General features: G+C 46.7%; 36 non-coding genes across 36 annotated transcripts; 19 read left to right on the top strand and 17 right to left on the bottom strand.

Moving 5' to 3' along the window:
* The first annotated feature begins 331 nt into the window (after positions 1-331).
* Positions 332-403, top strand: trnad-guc (transfer RNA aspartic acid (anticodon GUC)). The gene has a single exon. It is a non-coding gene; the product is annotated as a tRNA-Asp (tRNA).
* A 1,068-nt stretch (positions 404-1,471) lies between these two features.
* Positions 1,472-1,543, bottom strand: trnae-uuc (transfer RNA glutamic acid (anticodon UUC)). Its single transcript has one exon. It is a non-coding gene; the product is annotated as a tRNA-Glu (tRNA).
* Positions 1,544-1,797: 254 nt separating this feature from the next.
* On the bottom strand, positions 1,798-1,914 carry LOC130421594 (U5 spliceosomal RNA). Its single transcript, XR_008906904.1, has one exon. It is a non-coding gene; the product is annotated as a U5 spliceosomal RNA (small nuclear RNA).
* A 601-nt stretch (positions 1,915-2,515) lies between these two features.
* Positions 2,516-2,588, top strand: trnad-guc (transfer RNA aspartic acid (anticodon GUC)). Its single transcript has one exon. It is a non-coding gene; the product is annotated as a tRNA-Asp (tRNA).
* Positions 2,589-3,068: 480 nt separating this feature from the next.
* Positions 3,069-3,140, top strand: trnaw-cca (transfer RNA tryptophan (anticodon CCA)). Its single transcript has one exon. It is a non-coding gene; the product is annotated as a tRNA-Trp (tRNA).
* A 514-nt stretch (positions 3,141-3,654) lies between these two features.
* Positions 3,655-3,726, bottom strand: trnae-uuc (transfer RNA glutamic acid (anticodon UUC)). The gene has a single exon. It is a non-coding gene; the product is annotated as a tRNA-Glu (tRNA).
* Positions 3,727-3,981: 255 nt separating this feature from the next.
* On the bottom strand, positions 3,982-4,098 carry LOC130421593 (U5 spliceosomal RNA). The gene has a single exon (XR_008906903.1). It is a non-coding gene; the product is annotated as a U5 spliceosomal RNA (small nuclear RNA).
* Positions 4,099-4,702: 604 nt separating this feature from the next.
* Positions 4,703-4,774, top strand: trnad-guc (transfer RNA aspartic acid (anticodon GUC)). Its single transcript has one exon. It is a non-coding gene; the product is annotated as a tRNA-Asp (tRNA).
* A 483-nt stretch (positions 4,775-5,257) lies between these two features.
* On the top strand, positions 5,258-5,329 carry trnaw-cca (transfer RNA tryptophan (anticodon CCA)). The gene has a single exon. It is a non-coding gene; the product is annotated as a tRNA-Trp (tRNA).
* Positions 5,330-5,842: 513 nt separating this feature from the next.
* On the bottom strand, positions 5,843-5,914 carry trnae-uuc (transfer RNA glutamic acid (anticodon UUC)). Its single transcript has one exon. It is a non-coding gene; the product is annotated as a tRNA-Glu (tRNA).
* A 255-nt stretch (positions 5,915-6,169) lies between these two features.
* LOC130421592 (U5 spliceosomal RNA) lies at positions 6,170-6,286 on the bottom strand. Its single transcript, XR_008906902.1, has one exon. It is a non-coding gene; the product is annotated as a U5 spliceosomal RNA (small nuclear RNA).
* Positions 6,287-6,890: 604 nt separating this feature from the next.
* On the top strand, positions 6,891-6,962 carry trnad-guc (transfer RNA aspartic acid (anticodon GUC)). Its single transcript has one exon. It is a non-coding gene; the product is annotated as a tRNA-Asp (tRNA).
* A 480-nt stretch (positions 6,963-7,442) lies between these two features.
* trnaw-cca (transfer RNA tryptophan (anticodon CCA)) lies at positions 7,443-7,514 on the top strand. Its single transcript has one exon. It is a non-coding gene; the product is annotated as a tRNA-Trp (tRNA).
* Positions 7,515-8,028: 514 nt separating this feature from the next.
* On the bottom strand, positions 8,029-8,100 carry trnae-uuc (transfer RNA glutamic acid (anticodon UUC)). Its single transcript has one exon. It is a non-coding gene; the product is annotated as a tRNA-Glu (tRNA).
* Positions 8,101-8,355: 255 nt separating this feature from the next.
* Positions 8,356-8,472, bottom strand: LOC130421591 (U5 spliceosomal RNA). The gene has a single exon (XR_008906901.1). It is a non-coding gene; the product is annotated as a U5 spliceosomal RNA (small nuclear RNA).
* A 604-nt stretch (positions 8,473-9,076) lies between these two features.
* On the top strand, positions 9,077-9,148 carry trnad-guc (transfer RNA aspartic acid (anticodon GUC)). Its single transcript has one exon. It is a non-coding gene; the product is annotated as a tRNA-Asp (tRNA).
* A 483-nt stretch (positions 9,149-9,631) lies between these two features.
* Positions 9,632-9,703, top strand: trnaw-cca (transfer RNA tryptophan (anticodon CCA)). Its single transcript has one exon. It is a non-coding gene; the product is annotated as a tRNA-Trp (tRNA).
* Positions 9,704-10,217: 514 nt separating this feature from the next.
* On the bottom strand, positions 10,218-10,289 carry trnae-uuc (transfer RNA glutamic acid (anticodon UUC)). Its single transcript has one exon. It is a non-coding gene; the product is annotated as a tRNA-Glu (tRNA).
* Positions 10,290-10,544: 255 nt separating this feature from the next.
* On the bottom strand, positions 10,545-10,661 carry LOC130421590 (U5 spliceosomal RNA). Its single transcript, XR_008906900.1, has one exon. It is a non-coding gene; the product is annotated as a U5 spliceosomal RNA (small nuclear RNA).
* Positions 10,662-11,265: 604 nt separating this feature from the next.
* Positions 11,266-11,337, top strand: trnad-guc (transfer RNA aspartic acid (anticodon GUC)). Its single transcript has one exon. It is a non-coding gene; the product is annotated as a tRNA-Asp (tRNA).
* A 483-nt stretch (positions 11,338-11,820) lies between these two features.
* Positions 11,821-11,892, top strand: trnaw-cca (transfer RNA tryptophan (anticodon CCA)). Its single transcript has one exon. It is a non-coding gene; the product is annotated as a tRNA-Trp (tRNA).
* A 514-nt stretch (positions 11,893-12,406) lies between these two features.
* trnae-uuc (transfer RNA glutamic acid (anticodon UUC)) lies at positions 12,407-12,478 on the bottom strand. Its single transcript has one exon. It is a non-coding gene; the product is annotated as a tRNA-Glu (tRNA).
* Positions 12,479-12,733: 255 nt separating this feature from the next.
* LOC130421589 (U5 spliceosomal RNA) lies at positions 12,734-12,850 on the bottom strand. The gene has a single exon (XR_008906899.1). It is a non-coding gene; the product is annotated as a U5 spliceosomal RNA (small nuclear RNA).
* A 604-nt stretch (positions 12,851-13,454) lies between these two features.
* On the top strand, positions 13,455-13,526 carry trnad-guc (transfer RNA aspartic acid (anticodon GUC)). The gene has a single exon. It is a non-coding gene; the product is annotated as a tRNA-Asp (tRNA).
* A 481-nt stretch (positions 13,527-14,007) lies between these two features.
* trnaw-cca (transfer RNA tryptophan (anticodon CCA)) lies at positions 14,008-14,079 on the top strand. Its single transcript has one exon. It is a non-coding gene; the product is annotated as a tRNA-Trp (tRNA).
* Positions 14,080-14,593: 514 nt separating this feature from the next.
* On the bottom strand, positions 14,594-14,665 carry trnae-uuc (transfer RNA glutamic acid (anticodon UUC)). The gene has a single exon. It is a non-coding gene; the product is annotated as a tRNA-Glu (tRNA).
* A 255-nt stretch (positions 14,666-14,920) lies between these two features.
* On the bottom strand, positions 14,921-15,037 carry LOC130421588 (U5 spliceosomal RNA). Its single transcript, XR_008906898.1, has one exon. It is a non-coding gene; the product is annotated as a U5 spliceosomal RNA (small nuclear RNA).
* Positions 15,038-15,644: 607 nt separating this feature from the next.
* Positions 15,645-15,716, top strand: trnad-guc (transfer RNA aspartic acid (anticodon GUC)). Its single transcript has one exon. It is a non-coding gene; the product is annotated as a tRNA-Asp (tRNA).
* Positions 15,717-16,199: 483 nt separating this feature from the next.
* Positions 16,200-16,271, top strand: trnaw-cca (transfer RNA tryptophan (anticodon CCA)). Its single transcript has one exon. It is a non-coding gene; the product is annotated as a tRNA-Trp (tRNA).
* Positions 16,272-16,785: 514 nt separating this feature from the next.
* trnae-uuc (transfer RNA glutamic acid (anticodon UUC)) lies at positions 16,786-16,857 on the bottom strand. Its single transcript has one exon. It is a non-coding gene; the product is annotated as a tRNA-Glu (tRNA).
* A 255-nt stretch (positions 16,858-17,112) lies between these two features.
* On the bottom strand, positions 17,113-17,229 carry LOC130421587 (U5 spliceosomal RNA). Its single transcript, XR_008906897.1, has one exon. It is a non-coding gene; the product is annotated as a U5 spliceosomal RNA (small nuclear RNA).
* A 604-nt stretch (positions 17,230-17,833) lies between these two features.
* On the top strand, positions 17,834-17,905 carry trnad-guc (transfer RNA aspartic acid (anticodon GUC)). The gene has a single exon. It is a non-coding gene; the product is annotated as a tRNA-Asp (tRNA).
* A 483-nt stretch (positions 17,906-18,388) lies between these two features.
* trnaw-cca (transfer RNA tryptophan (anticodon CCA)) lies at positions 18,389-18,460 on the top strand. The gene has a single exon. It is a non-coding gene; the product is annotated as a tRNA-Trp (tRNA).
* Positions 18,461-19,298: 838 nt separating this feature from the next.
* On the bottom strand, positions 19,299-19,415 carry LOC130421572 (U5 spliceosomal RNA). The gene has a single exon (XR_008906882.1). It is a non-coding gene; the product is annotated as a U5 spliceosomal RNA (small nuclear RNA).
* A 603-nt stretch (positions 19,416-20,018) lies between these two features.
* Positions 20,019-20,090, top strand: trnad-guc (transfer RNA aspartic acid (anticodon GUC)). The gene has a single exon. It is a non-coding gene; the product is annotated as a tRNA-Asp (tRNA).
* A 482-nt stretch (positions 20,091-20,572) lies between these two features.
* trnaw-cca (transfer RNA tryptophan (anticodon CCA)) lies at positions 20,573-20,643 on the top strand. The gene has a single exon. It is a non-coding gene; the product is annotated as a tRNA-Trp (tRNA).
* The last annotated feature ends 1,484 nt before the right edge of the window (positions 20,644-22,127 follow it).

Genomic DNA, 22,127 nt, shown 5'->3' with positions numbered 1-22,127 from the left:
TACTGTTTAGCGTGTTGACACATGGTTCATATGCTCTCCTACTTTGGATAAAAGCATCTGCCAAATGAAAAATGCAAATGGATAGAGTACGGCGTCCTTCTTCCTCTACTGAATTTCTTTTAACCAACAAATTAAAGTGTGATGATGTGTTGACAATTCCACCGAGGTCCAAAGCAGGATTCAGAAAGTCTGCACAACACTCTAAATTAGCCAAGCTAGCAGCCTTCCTCCTGCACACATCCAATATCAAAAAACTAATCTTTTCCAAAGAGAATGCTATGAGATATCGGTTGCAGTTCGGCACAAAATCATTTCCGCAATTGCAAGCCAGTCCTCGTTAGTATAGTGGACAGTATCTCCGCCTGTCACGCGGAAGACCGGGGTTCGATTCCCCGACGGGGAGCTTGAGTGTCCTTGTGGGTCATTCCTGCTTTGTCAGCTTTTATGTGCAGCAAGGTATGCCAGGCATGCTCTGTCAGTAGAACATGAGACTCTTAATGTCAGGGTCGGTATAGGATAAGATTCAGCGTCGTGTGCTCGAGCCCCACGTTGGACGTGCAAATGACTTTTGATCTTGGTGTCTTTCACCTAGGCCTCGGTTCCCAGGCTTAGTGACAGAACAGTCAGGCAGCTTCTTGGAAAATACTGAACACTTGACGACTTAACCGTTATGCTGCAAAGGCGGCTCTCGGAAGACGGACGCTATATTTTCGTGCGGCGGCGTTCGTTGTTATGACTTTGCAAACCTCTGCTGTTTCTTTCCAAGTCAAACCGTTGCTCTGTCCGAGAACAACAAATCTGACGTCTCTTTCTGCCGCCGTCTCCTGATGGCTTTCGTGCAACTGTCCATCTCTCTGGCGCCATCGTTGGCGACTGCCCAGCGAGAGGCCTCGTGGCGCAACGGGTAGCGCGTCTGACTCCAGATCGAAGGTTGCGTGTTCAAATCACGTCGGGGTCAAGATTTCTTTCTGCGTGTACGGCTTGTTGACAACACCGTGAGGCTGATGTCGCACACTAATTGCTGCTAGGAAGTCGTTCACCGAGATTATGTTTTAGAACCAAAGGGAGCTTTTTGTACCCACATGACTGCCCACTTTAGCTCTTTTGGATGTTTAAGGTTTTCTCCATGTAGAGGTGTGGTTAAAAACGTCAAGATAGTGTAAAGACATCTCGTAAAAATTGTCCCAGATGTACCTTCTGTACTTTTCAGTTGTCGGCACCCAGAACGCAGCACTTTGTGTCCAGCACTTGTTGCCTGAGACCTCAGGACGCACCATATAATACAAGGTAAATACTGCTTGCTCACTTGAATTTGGATTGTGCAAAGGAGTTAAAATGTAGAAGGTGCCAAGAAAGGCTGATATCGAGATAAGTGACTATTTGTTTGACCTCCTACACAGCTTACTCGTCAGAGCCTCACTGTGAAACAGCAGCTTTTTCATTTGAAAATAACCAATTGAGAAAATGGTAATTCCCATACCGGGAGTTGAACCCGGGCCGCCTGGGTGAAAACCAGGAATCCTAACCGCTAGACCATATGGGACGCCTTAGCTGTCTTCTTCCGACCTGGAGCCGACGTGCACTTCAACTGTTTCCCAGCACAGAGGAAGCGAAATAACAATCACACATTTGAAGTGCATCGCAGAAGATTTTCTACCTATCTGAGCAGGTGCTGACAATAAACTTGCAACAAACGTGGTGAAACCAAGAGTCCCAAAACAGCTAGGAGACAACGATGTGCAGAAGCAATCCGACAGATGCAGATTCTAAACGCTCGGGTTCTTGGCACAATAACGAAGGCCTGCTGTGAGCGGAGCCGTCCAAAATTACATTAAACTCACAGTGGTTTCATTCTGCGGAAATCTTTCGTAAAAGGCAGAAGATTTATGCGTAGATCAAGAGAAACTCGAGCTGCACCCACCAGCTCTCGGCCCAGTGTGCTTCCTATGTCGCACCGCAATGTTCAAGGGGCTAATATTTGGTCGAGGCTCCTACCTGATAATTCACTCTGGGAGGGGCCAAAGAGACAAAGTTCTCTTCCATCAACAAATTCCTGCAAAAGCCAAGTCTGAAGAGATGTTCCTGAAGCTAGCATCCTACCGACCACAGGTACTAGGATCTGGATCTGCCAAGAAATAAAATACAAATCTTCAATCTCCGACAACTCTAGCTGAATCAGAACAATGGTACTGTTTAGCGTGTTGACACATGGTTCATATGCTCTCCTACTTTGGATAAAAGCATCTGCCAAATGAAAATGCAAATGGATAGAGTACGGCGTCCTTCTTCCTCTACTGAATTTCTTTTAACCAACAAATTAAGTGTGATGATGTGTTGACAATTCCACGAGGTCCAAAGCAGGATTCAGAAAGTCTGCACAACACTCTAAATTAGCCAAGCTAGCAGCCTTCCTCCTGCACACATCCAATATCAAAAAACTAATCTTTTCCAAAGAGAATGCTATGAGATATCGGTTGCAGTTCGGCACAAAATCATTTCCGCAATTGCAAGCCAGTCCTCGTTAGTATAGTGGACAGTATCTCCGCCTGTCACGCGGGAAGACCGGGGTTCGATTCCCCGACGGGGAGCTTGAGTGTCCTTGTGGGTCATCCTGCTTTGTCAGCTTTTATGTGCAGCAAGGTATGCCAGGCATGCTCTGTCAGTAGAACATGAGACTCTTAATGTCAGGGTCGGTATAGGATAAGATTCAGCGTCGTGTGCTCGAGCCCCACGTTGGACGTGCAAATGACTTTTGATCTTGGTGTCTTTCACCTAGGCCTCGGTTCCAGGCTTAGTGACAGAACAGTCAGGCAGCTTCTTGGAAAATACTGAACACTTGACGACTTAACCGTTATGCTGCAAAGGCGGCTCTGGAAGACGGACGCTATATTTTCGTGCGGCGGCGTTCGTTGTTATGACTTTGCAAACCTCTGCTGTTTCTTTCCAAGTCAAACCGTTGCTCTGTCCGAGAACAACAAATCTGACGTCTCTTTCTGCCGCCGTCTCCTGATGGCTTTCGTGCAACTGTCCATCTCTCTGGCGCCATCGTTGGCGACTGCCCAGCGAGAGGCCTCGTGGCGCAACGGTAGCGCGTCTGACTCCAGATCAGAAGGTTGCGTGTTCAAATCACGTCGGGGTCAAGATTTCTTTCTGCGTGTACGGCTTGTTGACAACACCGTGAGGCTGATGTCGCACACTAATTGCTGCTAGGAAGTCGTTCACCGAGATTATGTTTTAGAACCAAAGGGAGCTTTTTGTACCCACATGACTGCCCACTTTAGCTCTTTTGGATGTTTAAGGTTTTCTCCATGTAGAGGTGTGGTTAAAAACGTCAAGATAGTGTAAAGACATCTCGTAAAAATTGTCCCAGATGTACCTTCTGTACTTTTCAGTTGTCGGCACCCAGAACGCAGCACTTTGTGTCCAGCACTTGTTGCCTGAGACCTCAGGACGCACCATATAATACAAGGTAAATACTGCTTGCTCACTTGAATTTGGATTGTGCAAAGGAGTTAAAATGTAGAAGGTGCCAAGAAAGGCTGATATACGAGATAAGTGACTATTTGTTTGACCTCCTACACAGCTTACTCGTCAGAGCCTCACTGTGAAACAGCAGCTTTTTCATTTGAAAATAACCAATTGAGAAAATGGTAATTCCCATACCGGGAGTTGAACCCGGGCCGCCTGGGTGAAAACCAGGAATCCTAACCGCTAGACCATATGGGACGCCTTAGCTGTCTTCTTCCGACCTGGAGCCGACGTGCACTTCAACTGTTTCCCAGCACAGAGGAAGCGAAATAACAATCACACATTTGAAGTGCATCGCAGAAGATTTTCTACCTATCTGAGCAGGTGCTGACAATAAACTTGCAACAAACGTGGTGAAACCAAGAGTCCCAAAACAGCTAGGAGACAACGATGTGCAGAAGCAATCCGACAGATGCAGATTCTAAAACGCTCGGGTTCTTGGCACAATAACGAAGGCCTGCTGTGAGCGGAGCCGTCCAAAATTACATTAAACTCACAGTGGTTTCATTCTGCGGAAATCTTTCGTAAAAGGCAGAAGATTTATGCGTAGATCAAGAGAAACTCGAGCTGCACCCACCAGCTCTCGGCCCAGTGTGCTTCCTATGTCGCACCGCAATGTTCAAGGGGCTAATATTTGGTCGAGGCTCCTACCTGATAATTCACTCTGGGAGGGGCCAAAGAGACAAAGTTCTCTTCCATCAACAAATTCCTGCAAAAGCCAAGTCTGAAGAGATGTTCCTGAAGCTAGCATCCTACCGACCACAGGTACTAGGATCTGGATCTGCCAAGAAATAAAATACAAATCTTCAATCTCCGACAACTCTAGCTGAATCAGAACAATGGTACTGTTTAGCGTGTTGACACATGGTTCATATGCTCTCCTACTTTGGATAAAAGCATCTGCCAAATGAAAAATGCAAATGGATAGAGTACGGCGTCCTTCTTCCTCTACTGAATTTCTTTTAACCAACAAATTAAAGTGTGATGATGTGTTGACAATTCCACCGAGGTCCAAAGCAGGATTCAGAAAGTCTGCACAACACTCTAAATTAGCCAAGCTAGCAGCCTTCCTCCTGCACACATCCAATATCAAAAAACTAATCTTTTCCAAAGAGAATGCTATGAGATATCGGTTGCAGTTCGGCACAAAATCATTTCCGCAATTGCAAGCCAGTCCTCGTTAGTATAGTGGACAGTATCTCCGCCTGTCACGCGGAAGACCGGGGTTCGATTCCCCGACGGGGAGCTTGAGTGTCCTTGTGGGTCATTCCTGCTTTGTCAGCTTTTATGTGCAGCAAGGTATGCCAGGCATGCTCTGTCAGTAGAACATGAGACTCTTAATGTCAGGGTCGGTATAGGATAAGATTCAGCGTCGTGTGCTCGAGCCCCACGTTGGACGTGCAAATGACTTTTGATCTTGGTGTCTTTCACCTAGGCCTCGGTTCCCAGGCTTAGTGACAGAACAGTCAGGCAGCTTCTTGGAAAATACTGAACACTTGACGACTTAACCGTTATGCTGCAAAGGCGGCTCTCGGAAGACGGACGCTATATTTTCGTGCGGCGGCGTTCGTTGTTATGACTTTGCAAACCTCTGCTGTTTCTTTCCAAGTCAAACCGTTGCTCTGTCCGAGAACAACAAATCTGACGTCTCTTTCTGCCGCCGTCTCCTGATGGCTTTCGTGCAACTGTCCATCTCTCTGGCGCCATCGTTGGCGACTGCCCAGCGAGAGGCCTCGTGGCGCAACGGTAGCGCGTCTGACTCCAGATCAGAAGGTTGCGTGTTCAAATCACGTCGGGGTCAAGATTTCTTTCTGCGTGTACGGCTTGTTGACAACACCGTGAGGCTGATGTCGCACACTAATTGCTGCTAGGAAGTCGTTCACCGAGATTATGTTTTAGAACCAAAGGGAGCTTTTTGTACCCACATGACTGCCCACTTTAGCTCTTTTGGATGTTTAAGGTTTTCTCCATGTAGAGGTGTGGTTAAAAACGTCAAGATAGTGTAAAGACATCTCGTAAAAATTGTCCCAGATGTACCTTCTGTACTTTTCAGTTGTCGGCACCCAGAACGCAGCACTTTGTGTCCAGCACTTGTTGCCTGAGACCTCAGGACGCACCATATAATACAAGGTAAATACTGCTTGCTCACTTGAATTTGGATTGTGCAAAGGAGTTAAAATGTAGAAGGTGCCAAGAAAGGCTGATATACGAGATAAGTGACTATTTGTTTGACCTCCTACACAGCTTACTCGTCAGAGCCTCACTGTGAAACAGCAGCTTTTTCATTGAAAATAACCAATTGAGAAAATGGTAATTCCCATACCGGGAGTTGAACCCGGGCCGCCTGGGTGAAAACCAGGAATCCTAACCGCTAGACCATATGGGACGCCTTAGCTGTCTTCTTCCGACCTGGAGCCGACGTGCACTTCAACTGTTTCCCAGCACAGAGGAAGCGAAATAACAATCACACATTTGAAGTGCATCGCAGAAGATTTTCTACCTATCTGAGCAGGTGCTGACAATAAACTTGCAACAAACGTGGTGAAACCAAGAGTCCCAAAACAGCTAGGAGACAACGATGTGCAGAAGCAATCCGACAGATGCAGATTCTAAAACGCTCGGGTTCTTGGCACAATAACGAAGGCCTGCTGTGAGCGGAGCCGTCCAAAATTACATTAAACTCACAGTGGTTTCATTCTGCGGAAATCTTTCGTAAAAGGCAGAAGATTTATGCGTAGATCAAGAGAAACTCGAGCTGCACCCACCAGCTCTCGGCCCAGTGTGCTTCCTATGTCGCACCGCAATGTTCAAGGGGCTAATATTTGGTCGAGGCTCCTACCTGATAATTCACTCTGGGAGGGGCCAAAGAGACAAAGTTCTCTTCCATCAACAAATTCCTGCAAAAGCCAAGTCTGAAGAGATGTTCCTGAAGCTAGCATCCTACCGACCACAGGTACTAGGATCTGGATCTGCCAAGAAATAAAATACAAATCTTCAATCTCCGACAACTCTAGCTGAATCAGAACAATGGTACTGTTTAGCGTGTTGACACATGGTTCATATGCTCTCCTACTTTGGATAAAAGCATCTGCCAAATGAAAAATGCAAATGGATAGAGTACGGCGTCCTTCTTCCTCTACTGAATTTCTTTTAACCAACAAATTAAAGTGTGATGATGTGTTGACAATTCCACCGAGGTCCAAAGCAGGATTCAGAAAGTCTGCACAACACTCTAAATTAGCCAAGCTAGCAGCCTTCCTCCTGCACACATCCAATATCAAAAAACTAATCTTTTCCAAAGAGAATGCTATGAGATATCGGTTGCAGTTCGGCACAAAATCATTTCCGCAATTGCAAGCCAGTCCTCGTTAGTATAGTGGACAGTATCTCCGCCTGTCACGCGGAAGACCGGGGTTCGATTCCCCGACGGGGAGCTTGAGTGTCCTTGTGGGTCATTCCTGCTTTGTCAGCTTTTATGTGCAGCAAGGTATGCCAGGCATGCTCTGTCAGTAGAACATGAGACTCTTAATGTCAGGGTCGGTAGGATAAGATTCAGCGTCGTGTGCTCGAGCCCCACGTTGGACGTGCAAATGACTTTTGATCTTGGTGTCTTTCACCTAGGCCTCGGTTCCCAGGCTTAGTGACAGAACAGTCAGGCAGCTTCTTGGAAAATACTGAACACTTGACGACTTAACCGTTATGCTGCAAAGGCGGCTCTGGAAGACGGACGCTATATTTTCGTGCGGCGGCGTTCGTTGTTATGACTTTGCAAACCTCTGCTGTTTCTTTCCAAGTCAAACCGTTGCTCTGTCCGAGAACAACAAATCTGACGTCTCTTTCTGCCGCCGTCTCCTGATGGCTTTCGTGCAACTGTCCATCTCTCTGGCGCCATCGTTGGCGACTGCCCAGCGAGAGGCCTCGTGGCGCAACGGTAGCGCGTCTGACTCCAGATCAGAAGGTTGCGTGTTCAAATCACGTCGGGGTCAAGATTTCTTTCTGCGTGTACGGCTTGTTGACAACACCGTGAGGCTGATGTCGCACACTAATTGCTGCTAGGAAGTCGTTCACCGAGATTATGTTTTAGAACCAAAGGGAGCTTTTTGTACCCACATGACTGCCCACTTTAGCTCTTTTGGATGTTTAAGGTTTTCTCCATGTAGAGGTGTGGTTAAAAACGTCAAGATAGTGTAAAGACATCTCGTAAAAATTGTCCCAGATGTACCTTCTGTACTTTTCAGTTGTCGGCACCCAGAACGCAGCACTTTGTGTCCAGCACTTGTTGCCTGAGACCTCAGGACGCACCATATAATACAAGGTAAATACTGCTTGCTCACTTGAATTTGGATTGTGCAAAGGAGTTAAAATGTAGAAGGTGCCAAGAAAGGCTGATATACGAGATAAGTGACTATTTGTTTGACCTCCTACACAGCTTACTCGTCAGAGCCTCACTGTGAAACAGCAGCTTTTTCATTTGAAAATAACCAATTGAGAAAATGGTAATTCCCATACCGGGAGTTGAACCCGGGCCGCCTGGGTGAAAACCAGGAATCCTAACCGCTAGACCATATGGGACGCCTTAGCTGTCTTCTTCCGACCTGGAGCCGACGTGCACTTCAACTGTTTCCCAGCACAGAGGAAGCGAAATAACAATCACACATTTGAAGTGCATCGCAGAAGATTTTCTACCTATCTGAGCAGGTGCTGACAATAAACTTGCAACAAACGTGGTGAAACCAAGAGTCCCAAAACAGCTAGGAGACAACGATGTGCAGAAGCAATCCGACAGATGCAGATTCTAAAACGCTCGGGTTCTTGGCACAATAACGAAGGCCTGCTGTGAGCGGAGCCGTCCAAAATTACATTAAACTCACAGTGGTTTCATTCTGCGGAAATCTTTCGTAAAAGGCAGAAGATTTATGCGTAGATCAAGAGAAACTCGAGCTGCACCCACCAGCTCTCGGCCCAGTGTGCTTCCTATGTCGCACCGCAATGTTCAAGGGGCTAATATTTGGTCGAGGCTCCTACCTGATAATTCACTCTGGGAGGGGCCAAAGAGACAAAGTTCTCTTCCATCAACAAATTCCTGCAAAAGCCAAGTCTGAAGAGATGTTCCTGAAGCTAGCATCCTACCGACCACAGGTACTAGGATCTGGATCTGCCAAGAAATAAAATACAAATCTTCAATCTCCGACAACTCTAGCTGAATCAGAACAATGGTACTGTTTAGCGTGTTGACACATGGTTCATATGCTCTCCTACTTTGGATAAAAGCATCTGCCAAATGAAAAATGCAAATGGATAGAGTACGGCGTCCTTCTTCCTCTACTGAATTTCTTTTAACCAACAAATTAAAGTGTGATGATGTGTTGACAATTCCACCGAGGTCCAAAGCAGGATTCAGAAAGTCTGCACAACACTCTAAATTAGCCAAGCTAGCAGCCTTCCTCCTGCACACATCCAATATCAAAAAACTAATCTTTTCCAAAGAGAATGCTATGAGATATCGGTTGCAGTTCGGCACAAAATCATTTCCGCAATTGCAAGCCAGTCCTCGTTAGTATAGTGGACAGTATCTCCGCCTGTCACGCGGAAGACCGGGGTTCGATTCCCCGACGGGGAGCTTGAGTGTCCTTGTGGGTCATTCCTGCTTTGTCAGCTTTTATGTGCAGCAAGGTATGCCAGGCATGCTCTGTCAGTAGAACATGAGACTCTTAATGTCAGGGTCGGTATAGGATAAGATTCAGCGTCGTGTGCTCGAGCCCCACGTTGGACGTGCAAATGACTTTTGATCTTGGTGTCTTTCACCTAGGCCTCGGTTCCCAGGCTTAGTGACAGAACAGTCAGGCAGCTTCTTGGAAAATACTGAACACTTGACGACTTAACCGTTATGCTGCAAAGGCGGCTCTCGGAAGACGGACGCTATATTTTCGTGCGGCGGCGTTCGTTGTTATGACTTTGCAAACCTCTGCTGTTTCTTTCCAAGTCAAACCGTTGCTCTGTCCGAGAACAACAAATCTGACGTCTCTTTCTGCCGCCGTCTCCTGATGGCTTTCGTGCAACTGTCCATCTCTCTGGCGCCATCGTTGGCGACTGCCCAGCGAGAGGCCTCGTGGCGCAACGGTAGCGCGTCTGACTCCAGATCAGAAGGTTGCGTGTTCAAATCACGTCGGGGTCAAGATTTCTTTCTGCGTGTACGGCTTGTTGACAACACCGTGAGGCTGATGTCGCACACTAATTGCTGCTAGGAAGTCGTTCACCGAGATTATGTTTTAGAACCAAAGGGAGCTTTTTGTACCCACATGACTGCCCACTTTAGCTCTTTTGGATGTTTAAGGTTTTCTCCATGTAGAGGTGTGGTTAAAAACGTCAAGATAGTGTAAAGACATCTCGTAAAAATTGTCCCAGATGTACCTTCTGTACTTTTCAGTTGTCGGCACCCAGAACGCAGCACTTTGTGTCCAGCACTTGTTGCCTGAGACCTCAGGACGCACCATATAATACAAGGTAAATACTGCTTGCTCACTTGAATTTGGATTGTGCAAAGGAGTTAAAATGTAGAAGGTGCCAAGAAAGGCTGATATACGAGATAAGTGACTATTTGTTTGACCTCCTACACAGCTTACTCGTCAGAGCCTCACTGTGAAACAGCAGCTTTTTCATTTGAAAATAACCAATTGAGAAAATGGTAATTCCCATACCGGGAGTTGAACCCGGGCCGCCTGGGTGAAAACCAGGAATCCTAACCGCTAGACCATATGGGACGCCTTAGCTGTCTTCTTCCGACCTGGAGCCGACGTGCACTTCAACTGTTTCCCAGCACAGAGGAAGCGAAATAACAATCACACATTTGAAGTGCATCGCAGAAGATTTTCTACCTATCTGAGCAGGTGCTGACAATAAACTTGCAACAAACGTGGTGAAACCAAGAGTCCCAAAACAGCTAGGAGACAACGATGTGCAGAAGCAATCCGACAGATGCAGATTCTAAAACGCTCGGGTTCTTGGCACAATAACGAAGGCCTGCTGTGAGCGGAGCCGTCCAAAATTACATTAAACTCACAGTGGTTTCATTCTGCGGAAATCTTTCGTAAAAGGCAGAAGATTTATGCGTAGATCAAGAGAAACTCGAGCTGCACCCACCAGCTCTCGGCCCAGTGTGCTTCCTATGTCGCACCGCAATGTTCAAGGGGCTAATATTTGGTCGAGGCTCCTACCTGATAATTCACTCTGGGAGGGGCCAAAGAGACAAAGTTCTCTTCCATCAACAAATTCCTGCAAAAGCCAAGTCTGAAGAGATGTTCCTGAAGCTAGCATCCTACCGACCACAGGTACTAGGATCTGGATCTGCCAAGAAATAAAATACAAATCTTCAATCTCCGACAACTCTAGCTGAATCAGAACAATGGTACTGTTTAGCGTGTTGACACATGGTTCATATGCTCTCCTACTTTGGATAAAAGCATCTGCCAAATGAAAAATGCAAATGGATAGAGTACGGCGTCCTTCTTCCTCTACTGAATTTCTTTTAACCAACAAATTAAAGTGTGATGATGTGTTGACAATTCCACCGAGGTCCAAAGCAGGATTCAGAAAGTCTGCACAACACTCTAAATTAGCCAAGCTAGCAGCCTTCCTCCTGCACACATCCAATATCAAAAAACTAATCTTTTCCAAAGAGAATGCTATGAGATATCGGTTGCAGTTCGGCACAAAATCATTTCCGCAATTGCAAGCCAGTCCTCGTTAGTATAGTGGACAGTATCTCCGCCTGTCACGCGGAAGACCGGGGTTCGATTCCCCGACGGGGAGCTTGAGTGTCCTTGTGGGTCATTCCTGCTTTGTCAGCTTTTATGTGCAGCAAGGTATGCCAGGCATGCTCTGTCAGTAGAACATGAGACTCTTAATGTCAGGGTCGGTATAGGATAAGATTCAGCGTCGTGTGCTCGAGCCCCACGTTGGACGTGCAAATGACTTTTGATCTTGGTGTCTTTCACCTAGGCCTCGGTTCCCAGGCTTAGTGACAGAACAGTCAGGCAGCTTCTTGGAAAATACTGAACACTTGACGACTTAACCGTTATGCTGCAAAGGCGGCTCTCGGAAGACGGACGCTATATTTTCGTGCGGCGGCGTTCGTTGTTATGACTTTGCAAACCTCTGCTGTTTCTTTCCAAGTCAAACCGTTGCTCTGTCCGAGAACAACAAATCTGACGTCTCTTTCTGCCGCCGTCTCCTGATGGCTTTCGTGCAACTGTCCATCTCTCTGGCGCCATCGTTGGCGACTGCCCAGCGAGAGGCCTCGTGGCGCAACGGTAGCGCGTCTGACTCCAGATCAGAAGGTTGCGTGTTCAAATCACGTCGGGGTCAAGATTTCTTTCTGCGTGTACGGCTTGTTGACAACACCGTGAGGCTGATGTCGCACACTAATTGCTGCTAGGAAGTCGTTCACCGAGATTATGTTTTAGAACCAAAGGGAGCTTTTTGTACCCACATGACTGCCCACTTTAGCTCTTTTGGATGTTTAAGGTTTTCTCCATGTAGAGGTGTGGTTAAAAACGTCAAGATAGTGTAAAGACATCTCGTAAAAATTGTCCCAGATGTACCTTCTGTACTTTTCAGTTGTCGGCACCCAGAACGCAGCACTTTGTGTCCAGCACTTGTTGCCTGAGACCTCAGGACGCACCATATAATACAAGGTAAATACTGCTTGCTCACTTGAATTTGGATTGTGCAAAGGAGTTAAAATGTAGAAGGTGCCAAGAAAGGCTGATATACGAGATAAGTGACTATTTGTTTGACCTCCTACACAGCTTACTCGTCAGAGCCTCACTGTGAAACAGCAGCTTTTTCATTTGAAAATAACCAATTGAGAAAATGGTAATTCCCATACCGGGAGTTGAACCCGGGCCGCCTGGGTGAAAACCAGGAATCCTAACCGCTAGACCATATGGGACGCCTTAGCTGTCTTCTTCCGACCTGGAGCCGACGTGCACTTCAACTGTTTCCCAGCACAGAGGAAGCGAAATAACAATCACACATTTGAAGTGCATCGCAGAAGATTTTCTACCTATCTGAGCAGGTGCTGACAATAAACTTGCAACAAACGTGGTGAAACCAAGAGTCCCAAAACAGCTAGGAGACAACGATGTGCAGAAGCAATCCGACAGATGCAGATTCTAAAACGCTCGGGTTCTTGGCACAATAACGAAGGCCTGCTGTGAGCGGAGCCGTCCAAAATTACATTAAACTCACAGTGGTTTCATTCTGCGGAAATCTTTCGTAAAAGGCAGAAGATTTATGCGTAGATCAAGAGAAACTCGAGCTGCACCCACCAGCTCTCGGCCCAGTGTGCTTCCTATGTCGCACCGCAATGTTCAAGGGGCTAATATTTGGTCGAGGCTCCTACCTGATAATTCACTCTGGGAGGGGCCAAAGAGACAAAGTTCTCTTCCATCAACAAATTCCTGCAAAAGCCAAGTCTGAAGAGATGTTCCTGAAGCTAGCATCCTACCGACCACAGGTACTAGGATCTGGATCTGCCAAGAAATAAAATACAAATCTTCAATCTCCGACAACTCTAGCTGAATCAGAACAATGGTACTGTTTAGCGTGTTGACACATGGTTCATATGCTCTCCTACTTTGGATAAAAGCATCTGCCAAATGAAAAATGCAAATGGATAGAGTACGGCGTCCTTCTTCCTCTACTGAATTTCTTTTAACCAACAAATTAAAGTGTGATGATGTGTTGACAATTCCACCGAGGTCCAAAGCAGGATTCAGAAAGTCTGCACAACACTCTAAATTAGCCAAGCTAGCAGCCTTCCTCCTGCACACATCCAATATCAAAAAACTAATCTTTTCCAAAGAGAATGCTATGAGATATCGGTTGCAGTTCGGCACAAAATCATTTCCGCAATTGCAAGCCAGTCCTCGTTAGTATAGTGGACAGTATCTCCGCCTGTCACGCGGAAGACCGGGGTTCGATTCCCCGACGGGGAGCTTGAGTGTCCTTGTGGGTCATTCCTGCTTTGTCAGCTTTTATGTGCAGCAAGGTATGCCAGGCATGCTCTGTCAGTAGAACATGAGACTCTTAATGTCAGGGTCGGTAGGATAAGATTCAGCGTCGTGTGCTCGAGCCCCACGTTGGACGTGCAAATGACTTTTGATCTTGGTGTCTTTCACCTAGGCCTCGGTTCCCAGGCTTAGTGACAGAACAGTCAGGCAGCTTCTTGGAAAATACTGAACACTTGACGACTTAACCGTTATGCTGCAAAGGCGGCTCTCGGAAGACGGACGCTATATTTTCGTGCGGCGGCGTTCGTTGTTATGACTTTGCAAACCTCTGCTGTTTCTTTCCAAGTCAAACCGTTGCTCTGTCCGAGAACAACAAATCTGACGTCTCTTTCTGCCGCCGTCTCCTGATGGCTTTCGTGCAACTGTCCATCTCTCTGGCGCCATCGTTGGCGACTGCCCAGCGAGAGGCCTCGTGGCGCAACGGTAGCGCGTCTGACTCCAGATCAGAAGGTTGCGTGTTCAAATCACGTCGGGGTCAAGATTTCTTTCTGCGTGTACGGCTTGTTGACAACACCGTGAGGCTGATGTCGCACACTAATTGCTGCTAGGAAGTCGTTCACCGAGATTATGTTTTAGAACCAAAGGGAGCTTTTTGTACCCACATGACTGCCCACTTTAGCTCTTTTGGATGTTTAAGGTTTTCTCCATGTAGAGGTGTGGTTAAAAACGTCAAGATAGTGTAAAGACATCTCGTAAAAATTGTCCCAGATGTACCTTCTGTACTTTTCAGTTGTCGGCACCCAGAACGCAGCACTTTGTGTCCAGCACTTGTTGCCTGAGACCTCAGGACGCACCATATAATACAAGGTAAATACTGCTTGCTCACTTGAATTTGGATTGTGCAAAGGAGTTAAAATGTAGAAGGTGCCAAGAAAGGCTGATATACGAGATAAGTGACTATTTGTTTGACCTCCTACACAGCTTACTCGTCAGAGCCTCACTGTGAAACAGCAGCTTTTTCATTTGAAAATAACCAATTGAGAAAATGGTAATTCCCATACCGGGAGTTGAACCCGGGCCGCCTGGGTGAAAACCAGGAATCCTAACCGCTAGACCATATGGGACGCCTTAGCTGTCTTCTTCCGACCTGGAGCCGACGTGCACTTCAACTGTTTCCCAGCACAGAGGAAGCGAAATAACAATCACACATTTGAAGTGCATCGCAGAAGATTTTCTACCTATCTGAGCAGGTGCTGACAATAAACTTGCAACAAACGTGGTGAAACCAAGAGTCCCAAAACAGCTAGGAGACAACGATGTGCAGAAGCAATCCGACAGATGCAGATTCTAAAACGCTCGGGTTCTTGGCACAATAACGAAGGCCTGCTGTGAGCGGAGCCGTCCAAAATTACATTAAACTCACAGTGGTTTCATTCTGCGGAAATCTTTCGTAAAAGGCAGAAGATTTATGCGTAGATCAAGAGAAACTCGAGCTGCACCCACCAGCTCTCGGCCCAGTGTGCTTCCTATGTCGCACCGCAATGTTCAAGGGGCTAATATTTGGTCGAGGCTCCTACCTGATAATTCACTCTGGGAGGGGCCAAAGAGACAAAGTTCTCTTCCATCAACAAATTCCTGCAAAAGCCAAGTCTGAAGAGATGTTCCTGAAGCTAGCATCCTACCGACCACAGGTACTAGGATCTGGATCTGCCAAGAAAAAAATACAAATCTTCAATCTCCGACAACTCTAGCTGAATCAGAACAATGGTACTGTTTAGCGTGTTGACACATGGTTCATATGCTCTCCTACTTTGGATAAAAGCATCTGCCAAATGAAAAATGCAAATGGATAGAGTACGGCGTCCTTCTTCCTCTACTGAATTTCTTTCTTTTAACCAACAAATTAAAGTGTGATGATGTGTTGACAATTCCACCGAGGTCCAAAGCAGGATTCAGAAAGTCTGCACAACACTCTAAATTAGCCAAGCTAGCAGCCTTCCTCCTGCACACATCCAATATCAAAAAACTAATCTTTTCCAAAGAGAATGCTATGAGATATCGGTTGCAGTTCGGCACAAAATCATTTCCGCAATTGCAAGCCAGTCCTCGTTAGTATAGTGGACAGTATCTCCGCCTGTCACGCGGAAGACCGGGGTTCGATTCCCCGACGGGGAGCTTGAGTGTCCTTGTGGGTCATTCCTGCTTTGTCAGCTTTTATGTGCAGCAAGGTATGCCAGGCATGCTCTGTCAGTAGAACATGAGACTCTTAATGTCAGGGTCGGTATAGGATAAGATTCAGCGTCGTGTGCTCGAGCCCCACGTTGGACGTGCAAATGACTTTTGATCTTGGTGTCTTTCACCTAGGCCTCGGTTCCCAGGCTTAGTGACAGAACAGTCAGGCAGCTTCTTGGAAAATACTGAACACTTGACGACTTAACCGTTATGCTGCAAAGGCGGCTCTCGGAAGACGGACGCTATATTTTCGTGCGGCGGCGTTCGTTGTTATGACTTTGCAAACCTCTGCTGTTTCTTTCCAAGTCAAACCGTTGCTCTGTCCGAGAACAACAAATCTGACGTCTCTTTCTGCCGCCGTCTCCTGATGGCTTTCGTGCAACTGTCCATCTCTCTGGCGCCATCGTTGGCGACTGCCCAGCGAGAGGCCTCGTGGCGCAACGGTAGCGCGTCTGACTCCAGATCAGAAGGTTGCGTGTTCAAATCACGTCGGGGTCAAGATTTCTTTCTGCGTGTACGGCTTGTTGACAACACCGTGAGGCTGATGTCGCACACTAATTGCTGCTAGGAAGTCGTTCACCGAGATTATGTTTTAGAACCAAAGGGAGCTTTTTGTACCCACATGACTGCCCACTTTAGCTCTTTTGGATGTTTAAGGTTTTCTCCATGTAGAGGTGTGGTTAAAAACGTCAAGATAGTGTAAAGACATCTCGTAAAAATTGTCCCAGATGTACCTTCTGTACTTTTCAGTTGTCGGCACCCAGAACGCAGCACTTTGTGTCCAGCACTTGTTGCCTGAGACCTCAGGACGCACCATATAATACAAGGTAAATACTGCTTGCTCACTTGAATTTGGATTGTGCAAAGGAGTTAAAATGTAGAAGGTGCCAAGAAAGGCTGATATACGAGATAAGTGACTATTTGTTTGACCTCCTACACAGCTTACTCGTCAGAGCCTCACTGTGAAACAGCAGCTTTTTCATTTGAAAATAACCAATTGAGAAAATGGTAATTCCCATACCGGGAGTTGAACCCGGGCCGCCTGGGTGAAAACCAGGAATCCTAACCGCTAGACCATATGGGACGCCTTAGCTGTCTTCTTCCGACCTGGAGCCGACGTGCACTTCAACTGTTTCCCAGCACAGAGGAAGCGAAATAACAATCACACATTTGAAGTGCATCGCAGAAGATTTTCTACCTATCTGAGCAGGTGCTGACAATAAACTTGCAACAAACGTGGTGAAACCAAGAGTCCCAAAACAGCTAGGAGACAACGATGTGCAGAAGCAATCCGACAGATGCAGATTCTAAAACGCTCGGGTTCTTGGCACAATAACGAAGGCCTGCTGTGAGCGGAGCCGTCCAAAATTACATTAAACTCACAGTGGTTTCATTCTGCGGAAATCTTTCGTAAAAGGCAGAAGATTTATGCGTAGATCAAGAGAAACTCGAGCTGCACCCACCAGCTCTCGGCCCAGTGTGCTTCCTATGTCGCACCGCAATGTTCAAGGGGCTAATATTTGGTCGAGGCTCCTACCTGATAATTCACTCTGGGAGGGGCCAAAGAGACAAAGTTCTCTTCCATCAACAAATTCCTGCAAAAGCCAAGTCTGAAGAGATGTTCCTGAAGCTAGCATCCTACCGACCACAGGTACTAGGATCTGGATCTGCCAAGAAATAAAATACAAATCTTCAATCTCCGACAACTCTAGCTGAATCAGAACAATGGTACTGTTTAGCGTGTTGACACATGGTTCATATGCTCTCCTACTTTGGATAAAAGCATCTGCCAAATGAAAAATGCAAATGGATAGAGTACGGCGTCCTTCTTCCTCTACTGAATTTCTTTTAACCAACAAATTAAAGTGTGATGATGTGTTGACAATTCCACCGAGGTCCAAAGCAGGATTCAGAAAGTCTGCACAACACTCTAAATTAGCCAAGCTAGCAGCCTTCCTCCTGCACACATCCAATATCAAAAAACTAATCTTTTCCAAAGAGAATGCTATGAGATATCGGTTGCAGTTCGGCACAAAATCATTTCCGCAATTGCAAGCCAGTCCTCGTTAGTATAGTGGACAGTATCTCCGCCTGTCACGCGGAAGACCGGGGTTCGATTCCCCGACGGGGAGCTTGAGTGTCCTTGTGGGTCATTCCTGCTTTGTCAGCTTTTATGTGCAGCAAGGTATGCCAGGCATGCTCTGTCAGTAGAACATGAGACTCTTAATGTCAGGGTCGGTATAGGATAAGATTCAGCGTCGTGTGCTCGAGCCCCACGTTGGACGTGCAAATGACTTTTGATCTTGGTGTCTTTCACCTAGGCCTCGGTTCCCAGGCTTAGTGACAGAACAGTCAGGCAGCTTCTTGGAAAATACTGAACACTTGACGACTTAACCGTTATGCTGCAAAGGCGGCTCTCGGAAGACGGACGCTATATTTTCGTGCGGCGGCGTTCGTTGTTATGACTTTGCAAACCTCTGCTGTTTCTTTCCAAGTCAAACCGTTGCTCTGTCCGAGAACAACAAATCTGACGTCTCTTTCTGCCGCCGTCTCCTGATGGCTTTCGTGCAACTGTCCATCTCTCTGGCGCCATCGTTGGCGACTGCCCAGCGAGAGGCCTCGTGGCGCAACGGTAGCGCGTCTGACTCCAGATCAGAAGGTTGCGTGTTCAAATCACGTCGGGGTCAAGATTCTTTCTGCGTGTACGGCTTGTTGACAACACCGTGAGGCTGATGTCGCACACTAATTGCTGCTAGGAAGTCGTTCACCGAGATTATGTTTTAGAACCAAAGGGAGCTTTTTGTACCCACATGACTGCCCACTTTAGCTCTTTTGGATGTTTAAGGTTTTCTCCATGTAGAGGTGTGGTTAAAAACGTCAAGATAGTGTAAAGACATCTCGTAAAAATTGTCCCAGATGTACCTTCTGTACTTTTCAGTTGTCGGCACCCAGAACGCAGCACTTTGTGTCCAGCACTTGTTGCCTGAGACCTCAGGACGCACCATATAATACAAGGTAAATACTGCTTGCTCACTTGAATTTGGATTGTGCAAAGGAGTTAAAATGTAGAAGGTGCCAAGAAAGGCTGATATACGAGATAAGTGACTATTTGTTTGACCTCTACACAGCTTACTCGTCAGAGCCTCACTGTGAAACAGCAGCTTTTTCATTTGAAATAACCAATTGAGAAAATGGTAATTCCCATACCGGGAGTTGAACCGGGCCGCCTGGGTGAAAACCAGGAATCCTAACCGCTAGACCATATGGGACGCCTTAGCTGTCTTCTTCCGACCTGGAGCCGACGTGCACTTCAACTGTTTCCCAGCACAGAGGAAGCGAAATAACAATCACACATTTGAAGTGCATCGCAGAAGATTTTCTACCTATCTGAGCAGGTGCTGACAATAAACTTGCAACAAACGTGGTGAAACCAAGAGTCCCAAAACAGCTAGGAGACAACGATGTGCAGAAGCAATCCGACAGATGCAGATTCTAAAACGCTCGGGTTCTTGGCACAATAACGAAGGCCCTGCTGTGAGCGGAGCCGTCCAAAATTACATTAAACTCACAGTGGTTTCATTCTGCGGAAATCTTTCGTAAAAGGCAGAAGATTTATGCGTAGATCAAGAGAAACTCGAGCTGCACCCACCAGCTCTCGGCCCAGTGTGCTTCCTATGTCGCACCGCAATGTTCAAGGGGCTAATATTTGGTCGAGGCTCCTACCTGATAATTCACTCTGGGAGGGGCCAAAGAGACAAAGTTCTCTTCCATCAACAAATTCCTGCAAAAGCCAAGTCTGAAGAGATGTTCCTGAAGCTAGCATCCTACCGACCACAGGTACTAGGATCTGGATCTGCCAAGAAATAAAATACAAATCTTCAATCTCCGACAACTCTAGCTGAATCAGAACAATGGTACTGTTTAGCGTGTTGACACATGGTTCATATGCTCTCCTACTTTGGATAAAAGCATCTGCCAAATGAAAAATGCAAATGGATAGAGTACGGCGTCCTTCTTCCTCTACTGAATTTCTTTTAACCAACAAATTAAAGTGTGATGATGTGTTGACAATTCCACCGAGGTCCAAAGCAGGATTCAGAAAGTCTGCACAACACTCTAAATTAGCCAAGCTAGCAGCCTTCCTCCTGCACACATCCAATATCAAAAAACTAATCTTTTCCAAAGAGAATGCTATGAGATATCGGTTGCAGTTCGGCAAAAATCATTTCCGCAATTGCAAGCCAGTCCTCGTTAGTATAGTGGACAGTATCTCCGCCTGTCACGCGGAAGACCGGGGTTCGATTCCCCGACGGGGAGCTTGAGTGTCCTTGTGGGTCATTCCTGCTTTGTCAGCTTTTATGTGCAGCAAGGTATGCCAGGCATGCTCTGTCAGTAGAACATGAGACTCTTAATGTCAGGGTCGGTATAGGATAAGATTCAGCGTCGTGTGCTCGAGCCCACGTTGGACGTGCAAATGACTTTTGATCTTGGTGTCTTTCACCTAGGCCTCGGTTCCCAGGCTTAGTGACAGAACAGTCAGGCAGCTTCTTGGAAAATACTGAACACTTGACGACTTAACCGTTATGCTGCAAAGGCGGCTCTCGGAAGACGGACGCTATATTTTCGTGCGGCGGCGTTCGTTGTTATGACTTTGCAAACCTCTGCTGTTTCTTTCCAAGTCAAACCGTTGCTCTGTCCGAGAACAACAAATCTGACGTCTCTTTCTGCCGCCGTCTCCTGATGGCTTTCGTGCAACTGTCCATCTCTCTGGCGCCATCGTTGGCGACTGCCCAGCGAGAGGCCTCGTGGCGCAACGGTAGCGCGTCGACTCCAGATCAGAAGGTTGCGTGTTCAAATCACGTCGGGGTCAAGATTTCTTTCTGCGTGTACGGCTTGTTGACAACACCGTGAGGCTGATGTCGCACACTAATTGCTGCTAGGAAGTCGTTCACCGAGATTATGTTTTAGAACCAAAGGGAGCTTTTTGTACCCACATGACTGCCCACTTTAGCTCTTTTGGATGTTTAAGTTTTTCTCCATGTAGAGGTGTGGTTAAAAACGTCAAGATAGTGTAAAGACATCTCGTAAAAATTGTCCCAGATGTACCTTCTGTACTTTTCAGTTGTCGGCACCCAGAACGCAGCACTTTGTGTCCAGCACTTGTTGCCTGAGACCTCAGGACGCACCATATAATACAAGGTAAATACTGCTTGCTCACTTGAATTTGGATTGTGCAAAGGAGTTAAAATGTGTAGAAGGTGCCAAGAAAGGCTGATATACGAGATAAGTGACTATTTGTTTGACCTCCTACACAGCTTACTCGTCAGAGCCTCACTGTGAAACAGCAGCTTTTTCATTTGAAAATAACCAATTGAGAAAATGGTAATTCCCATACCGGGAGTTGAACCCGGGCCGCCGTGTGAAAACCAGGAATCCTAACCGCTAGACCATATGGGACGCCTTAGCTGTCTTCTTCCGACCTGGAGCCGACGTGCACTTCAACTGTTTCCCAGCACAGAGGAAGCGAAATAACAATCACACTTTGAAGTGCATCGCAGAAGATTTTCTACCTATCTGAGCAGGTGCTGACAATAAACTTGCAACAAACGTGGTGAAAACCAAGAGTCCCAAAACAGCTAGGAGACAACGATGTGCAGAAGCAATCCGACAGATGCAGATTCTAAAACGCTCGGTTCTTGGCACAATAACGAAGGCCTGCTGTGAGCGGAGCCGTCCAAAATTACATTAAACTCACAGTGGTTTCATTCTGCGGAAATCTTTCGTAAAAGGCAGAGATTATGCGTAGATCAAGAGAAACTCGAGCTGCACCCCAGCTCTCGGCCCAGTGTGCTTCCTATGTCGCACCGCAATGTTCAAGGGGCTAATATTTGGTCGAGGCTCCTACCTGATAATTCACTCTGGGAGGGGCCAAAGAGACAAAGTTCTCTTCCATCAACAAATTCCTGCAAAAGCCAAGTCTGAAGAGATGTTCCTGAAGCTAGCATCCTACCGACCACAGGTACTAGGATCTGATCTGCCAAGAAATAAAATACAAATCTTCAATCTCCGACAACTCTAGCTGAATCAGAACAATGGTACTGTTTAGCGTGTTGACACATGGTTCATATGCTCTCCTACTTTGGATAAAAGCATCTGCCAAATGAAAAATGCAAATGGATAGAGTACGGCGTCCTTCTTCCTCTACTGAATTTCTTTTAACCAACAAATTAAAGTGTGATGATGTGTTGACAATTCCACCGAGGTCCAAAGCAGGATTCAGAAAGTCTGCACAACACTCTAAATTAGCCAAGCTAGCAGCCTTCCTCCTGCACACATCCAATATCAAAAAACTAA

Source organism: Triplophysa dalaica, chromosome 5 (assembly GCF_015846415.1).
Source record: "Triplophysa dalaica isolate WHDGS20190420 chromosome 5, ASM1584641v1, whole genome shotgun sequence".
NCBI classification, from domain to species: domain Eukaryota; kingdom Metazoa; phylum Chordata; class Actinopteri; order Cypriniformes; family Nemacheilidae; genus Triplophysa; species Triplophysa dalaica.
Note: the sequence above shows the minus strand (reverse complement) of the source record. Positions and strands in the feature narration are given on the sequence as shown.